This window comes from Gracilinanus agilis, chromosome 4 (genome assembly GCF_016433145.1).
Source record: "Gracilinanus agilis isolate LMUSP501 chromosome 4, AgileGrace, whole genome shotgun sequence".
Taxonomy (NCBI): domain Eukaryota; kingdom Metazoa; phylum Chordata; class Mammalia; order Didelphimorphia; family Didelphidae; genus Gracilinanus; species Gracilinanus agilis.
This window is the reverse complement of record NC_058133.1, coordinates 366,145,312-366,152,863: the sequence shown is the minus strand read 5'-3', so window position 1 is coordinate 366,152,863 and position 7,552 is coordinate 366,145,312.

Sequence of the window (7,552 nt, the reverse complement as noted above, 5' to 3'; positions counted from 1 at the left end):
GAAGAGGAAGAGGAAGAGGAAGAGGAAGAGGAAGAGGAAGAGGAAGAGGAAGAGGGAGAGGAAGAGGAAGAGGAAGAGGAAGAGGAAGAGGAAGAGGAAGAGAGAGAGAGTTAAGTAACCGGCCACTAGCTTTGGGATGAGAAGAGATGGGCAGAGGGGTCAGTCTTAGGGAGGTAAATAAGAAAAACCCCTCACACGTTAGAACTCAGAATATTGATTTGGTGTCACATATAATGATCTGCTTTTTCACTAGAAATATTCACCATTCTCCTAAAGTCACATTTTCCTTGCCAATAGCAAACTCAAATGTATTATCTCCTTTGTTCAAATTTTATATAATTGTTAGCATTGTGAGGTTCTGAAACATATCTCTTGAATGCAGGAAGGTTGACTCTTTGTACTGGGTATTCAGAAGTAATTAGAGAAAAAGAATGTTTAGAAAAGTAATTCCATGTGTATGTGTGTACATATGGGCAGATATGTGTGCATATCTGTCTAAATTTGAATCTGGGAATGATGGCCAAGACCACTTGGCAGAAAATGTCCTTTGAATGTCCATATCTGAGTATGTTTCAAAGAGAACTAGTTCAAAATTCTTGCAGATGGAAATAAACTGTTACAATTTCCCAAGATGAAAGAGACAATCCCTTTGTATCGGGTGTCTGAGGGAGAACCAATGTCCCTCATAGTGGGGTGGCTGATTTGATAAGTGGGAGAGAAGTCTTCCTTTTTGTTAGGTCATTTTCTTAAAAAAAAATTCAAGAACTAGAAATTCAAGGAGTCTAAGGAGTCACCTCTCCCTTTTAAGATAATTAAGGAAGGTAATGCCTTAGGGAATTCTAATTTTGAAGAATGAGATTTGAAACATCTTTCAAAGGAATTGCAGGACTGTATTTATTCAGGCCATGGTTGTGTTTTTCATGCTTGTTTGGCCAGACGAAAATGAAAGATGTGATTCAGTGTACCAACACAGTGTCATAAGATCATGAATTTAGATGTGAGAAGTCGCACCTCTCATTTTACAAGTGACAAAACGATCATAGACAGGATAAATGACTTGCCCAGAGTCATATGGCTAGCAAATGACTGGGACAGGATTTGAACAAAAATGTTCTTCACTACAGATTCGGGAACCCTATTTACTCTGCCTTGAAAAACATGAAAGTTTTTATTCCCTAGCTCCAATAAAAACAGTTTGGATCTGTGCTTTTGGGGGGTGAAGGTAGGAGTGAACAGGTAGCAATCCTGAGCTTGAGAAAAAAAGGAGGACCTTCCGGCTTTGCAAGAATTTGTGGTGGGTATGTATATACTGATATGTTTATATATGTACATATATACACACATATACATATGCTAATGAATAATTGAGAAAAAATAGAGAAGTCATTTTAAAAACCTTATCTCTACTTAAATATCTCTATGTAGGAGAGCTCACCACCTCCTAAAGCAAACTATTCCACTGTTGGATGGTTTTATTCATTAGAAGGTTTTTCCTTAAGTTTAGCCAACATCTGCCTCCTTGCAATTTCCACTTATTGCTTCAAGTCCAGTTCCATGCCAGGCTGGGACCAGCAGAGACATTATGCATGAAGAAACCTCAAGGGGGACCATCCCATAAGCAAACAGCATATGCTATCCAGCTTCCCTCCTTCTTTTCTCATGTACACTATAACAGGGAGCTAGCTGTGTATAAGTAAGACAGCATATGTAAAGCAAAACTCAAGAGGGGAAAAACATCCTGCTCTTCCCTGCCATATTTCTGTCAGAGCTAAGGATTATGCTGGCATATTAATGCCTGTAACAGCATGAGTGTCAAGCCAGAGTGCTGTTCAGGAATCTTCCCATTAATGAATGGTCGTCACAGCAGTTACACAGAGATTCCCAGTCCCACTGCCAATCTCTGACCCTTCCCATCCCTCAGGAAAGGAATTATTCCTAATGGGGAAAGCAGCTGGAATTAAAATAAAATAAGAGGTTGTTGTGTTTTTTTTTCCTTTGGGAGTGGGAAGAATTTGAAAAAGCATATTACAGTATTTTGGCCTGATTTGCCTTATTTTTTTCTATATTAATATAAAAAGTCTATAAACTATAGTCTAAGGGACAATACTGCTTCTGGTCAGCAAAATTGTACCTTGTCCATAACGAGGTTTGGTTTCCCTTTATGTTTTCCCCATTGTCAATGTCAGAAATGGAGCAGTGGCAAATCTCTCTGCTTTAAATGAGAATATTGTCACCTTTCTTAGTGCTATTAATTGAGAAAAAGCTATGTCCTCCTTTTTCTTCCCAATTATTCCTTAATTCCAGATGATTTTAAATAAGAAAAACCTGGGCTGGGATAACTAGGTGGCACAATGGATTGGAGTCAAAGGGACCTAGATTTAAATCTTACTTTAGACATCTTCTAGCTGTGTGACCCCAGGCAAGTTGTGTAACCCAGTTATTGAGCCCTTACCACTTTTCTGTCTTAGAATTGATAGTCATTTTCCATTCTAAGACAGAAGCAAAGGGTTTAAAAAAATACCTGTACTAGACATCCAAGATTCAAATTCTGGCTCTGCTCCTCACAAGCTATATGCCCCCTGAGTATGTCACTTAAGCTGTGCAAATTTCAGTTTTTTATTTATAAAATGCCAGTGTTTACATTATATAATGTTCAAAGTTCTGTTCATGAGATTCTAAATGTTATGATTTCGCCTATAATATCACTAAATCCAGTGACACAGTGTAGACCCTAGAATACATGCAAAGGAACTAGAATGAGACTCTAGTGGGGAAGTACTTGGGACACACAGCTGAAGTACTTTTATGGGAGGAAGAGTGACCAAGCACATTAAATTCTTATGATGTTCAGAAAGTTAGATAATAACAATACTGATTCTAAAAGTCACCAGTAGGAATTAGGTCTGAGACAATAATCTTCTCTTAAGCAGTTTGCCTTAAAATAGATATAAAACTGGACCTTGAAATTATGTATAGATATATATAACTTGGGAAAGTAAGGCTACCTTGAATATTTTGTTATACCCTTTCCAAATTTACTTAAAATAGATCTGTCCCTGTAGTATCATTATTTGCCTTTACATTTTCAATTTTAAAATCTGTTACTATGTCCAGTGTTTACATCAGGAATCTGTTCTAACACAAAAGACCAAAAGGAATCCGTTCTAACAGCTAAGTCAAATAGAGAGTAAAGCATGAAACTTTAAATTTGACAATCAGCCTGGTAACAAAAAATACCATAGGCATCAAACTTTTAAACAAAGGTCACTTTTTAAAAAATTAATTTGAAACAATTAAAACAACTAACTACTTTCAGATATAAGTGGATCTGGCAAATGGAACTAAAAGTACTTTTAAAATTACTTTGGCTGTGTACAGTGGAGAGCGAAAAAATATGCCAATTACCCCATTACTAAAACCACTCACTATACATGGTCCAATCAGAAAGCACAGGCCCAAACCTCTGAACTGCTTTGTTTGACCATTTATACTGGTTAAATTAGTTGTATAATTTTCAGATGGCTACTTCAAGCTTTTAGCATAGAAACATGAAACTAAAGTGTGTAAGGGAAGAAATCTTTTTTTTCAATTCCCCAGAATGGAGGACGATTCACTAACACTGTAATGACTATTTTATTTGGTGATGAGAAACCTTAAAGGAGTAACCCTTACCTCTTATATAAACAGTAGTTACATATTCCAATGAGATAGTGAGATTAAAGAAGTAATTGGGATTCAGAATCTGACCAAGATTCAATTCACATGCCTGTCCTTAAGACATCATTCTGCTAAACGAAAGCACGAACAGAGGCAGAATTAACTGGCTCCTTTTAAGTTGGGTAATTGCAAATGCAAAATGAATATCATTCTGCAGCCAGAGAGCCAGAGGACAACTTGAGCCAATGAAATAATGGTAGCTGTGATAAATAATGTATGCACAATATCAAAAGCTGAATGAGAGAAAGAAATGGAGAACCCATTTGAAAATTTGGAATTTGCTCAAAGCTGCTCCTAGAGTGACTCCCAGGAGGGAAGGAACAGATCAGTAATAAACTCTGTGGTTCTGTATAATTTATAAACTTTCTTCCTTTTCATTTCTAACATTGACCCTTTATGGCTAACCAGAGAAACAAAAAGCTAGATAGCTTCCAAAGTCATGTGATGGAACAATTATAAACATACTAATTCAGTCTCTACTAACAAATGGTGTCTATTTCCCTGTTAATCTAACGTACCTATCCAGCATTAAATTTGACACACAAGGAACACTGACTTCTATGCCCTTGTTCACATGCCCTTCTTCATTTGTTTCATTTCCATTACAGCTCTCTTAACCAACCATTATAACCAAAGAAAAGTTAATTCTTTATGACAATATTAGATTGCAGCCCTCAGTTAATTTTTAAAATAGGATTACTGCATGTTCTCTGACAGCAGGGCAAATTGAAAACTAATCAGGGAAATCTTTTCTCAAGTGCAAGTATCTTTCCAAAGAGATTCTGCCTCTTACAATGAAAGGATTGTTTTTCACTTTAATAGATACTGTATATCATGAAGCCATATCAAAAGAGGTCAGGTCTGTTTTTAAAAGTAGACAGGTATTAACAATAAAATTCACTTAGGAAACTAGATTATTTTCCTCCATAGCTTTCCTTTAGCATTGTCTTACTCTTTCTGAACCTATTCTGTATTCTCACTGTAAACATCAGTCTCTTAAGTCTTCCCTATTCTTCCAGGGCACTCTAGTTCTGGCTTCACTTTCATCCCTTCATTCTCAAATGGAAATGAAACTTTGATTTCATTCATTTTGCTTTTTCTTACCCTGCTCATCTTCATCTCCTATCTCCACCCATCTATATTCTCTATTCTTGCTCATGAGGCATTGACAATTGATGGAGGAAATAAAATAAAGAAGTAAATGATGCTCACCAATTCTCCTATAAATTTATACAATCCAAACTAATCTAAACCTTCTCTAATACAATGGATTTTTTTCACATTTTTGTTTGTTTGTTTTTTCCTAAAAGCTATTGTAATTTAAATTACACAAGTAATATAGTATGTTGGGAAAACCATGCAGCTAGAAAGAAACAAGAAGATCAAGATCCAATATCCTAACTTTGTCCCTATATGTAAAAATTATTTTCTCAAAATTCAGAGCTCCATTAGGAAAATGGTCACTCCATATTCCATAATTTGACCTATCTCATTATTTCATCTGTTACTTAGATACTAGTATTTTTCCCTAAAATCTTTAGTAGTTTGAGGGAATAGTGATTATTCTGGTTTTTGCCTGCAAAAAGACATCTAAAGACTGACAGGCAAAAAAGAAACTGTTCTAATGATCTTTTTTCAGTCTTTGTTTTCCCTTTTTATTCTAGGAAAACATCATAGTATCCCTTCTTTCCTCCAAGAAGTTTTCACCTAGAATATTTAACTATTGTGAATATTGCCAGTGTCCTAAAAGATTTGGAAATCACTCTTGGAGGTTTTATGTATATAACTCAAGAGAATTTGGAATGGTCAAGGCAATTGCCCTATATTGTCCAAAACAGATGTTAACATTTCCATAGTTATGGGGCCTCTTACCTTTCTTTACCTGAATGTTTCTTCCTTATGCAATGGATGGATCTACAATCTCATTAATTCAATGTTCCCAAAAATCAGCATAACCACACATTTTCGTGCTATATAGCTTTTGACTTTGTCACTTGGTAAGTCTTCTGCAGGCCAACAAAAATATGTATTGGGAAAATTCCTTGAGCTCTCTTGGCATTCCAGTGAAACAGTTTGTTAATCAATTATCTCTCATTCTAACTATTTGATTGATCCACCTTTTCTTCCCTTCATACATTTCTATGGTATCTTTCATATCCTTTTACTTGTGTAATTCTTGGTTGGTAATATATTATGATCTACTTTTGCCTACCATGAATGTCTCCACTGATCTTTAAATGACCCCTAATTTTAGTTCTTTGGAGGGTAGCATCCCATGTTTACAGAAAGGGGATAATAGACATTGTTCTTCCACTTGGTCAGTCTTGTGTGAGTAGTTAGGACAGACTTTTAAATGACAGAGAAGATTTGAAAATGGCTGCAGTGATTCCCAAAGTGGGCGTTACCGCACCCTGGTGGGTGATGCAGCCATCCAGGGGGTGATGATGGCCACAGGTGCATTTATCTTTCCTATTAATTGCTATTAGAATTTTTTAAAAATTAATTTCCAGGGGGCTAAGTAATATTTTTTCTGGAAAGGGGGCAGTAGGCCAAAAAAGTTTGGGAACCACTGGGCTAGGGCTTGATATAATTAGCATATCATCCACATCTAGCTGTGTAAACCTGATCAAAATAAGGCAGTTCCAATATAACCTTAGCTTTTGAGAGAATTCTAGTGGCCTCTTTCAGCATTTTCTGATATTTAGAAAAAAATGAGGTTTACCTTTTATGGGTTAAATTGATTCAGAAGCTTCCATTTGCCAAGACATATTAAGGAGACGACAAAAATTGCTGCTTATAGATCAATGGCAAAAAGTCTTTAATTCCTGCTCCCTGAAGAAGAACTCTTGCTAATGTCTATAACCAGAGAGAATTATGAAACCACCAGTCCAGCTTCTAGAAAGGGCCAATAATACCAAAACCAGAATCAGTGTTATATTTTATAAATCATGTCACTCTACCACAACCAGGTAAATATGGACTTACCAATCCACTCAACAACCAGACCTTCTGATTTATTTTGTTTCTCCTTAAAAGTGGAGGTTGTCTTCTCTTTTCCTTTGCAGTGCATCTTGGTCAGAGAGGCTTGGGTTTGGCTTGTTGCTATTAGAATTTGTTGCCCAGGTAGGCAGGGTGAAAGAAGGAGAATGGTTGACCGAGTCAAGTAAACAAATTCAGAGGTACAGTAATAAGAACTCATAGGTCTATAGTTGGAAAATTAGTGAAGATCAGCATTCTGAATGATCTTTTAACGCTATCAACTGCTAAAAATAAAATCACCAAATAGTTAAGAATGAGCTAACATTTTTTAGCCCAATTACCTTATCATTGGGAGCGTTAGCATTTTATTCTTTTCTTCTTCAAAGTATATTGCAAAGAATGACTAATTCTAACACCCTGAAGGTAGGTATTATTATCCCAATAAACAAATGACTCACTCCCTGTCGGTTCAGGACTCTGCCTCCACTAGCCCCTCACTCCAGCTCATTCTGTACTCTACTGTCAGGATAATCTTTCTCAAACACTATGAACAAGTCAAGTCAACAGGTATTTATTAAGCACCTGTGGTGCTAGGCACTGTGGGAAATACAAAAGAAATTGAAGACCTGGTACCACCCCTAGAAGAATTCGCAATCAGTAGAGGTGAGGAGATGTGCCTATGGGAAACAATGGGGGGAAAAAAATCTAAGGCAGGATATGATCAAGTGGAACGTGATGTGGCAGCCCACGAAATCTAATTAGAGCTTGTGCATGGAGGAGGTGGGGCTTAAGCAGGACCTTCGAGGAAGTGTAGGATTTGGATTGGCCAAGAGAAATGAAGAAGACATTCCAGACA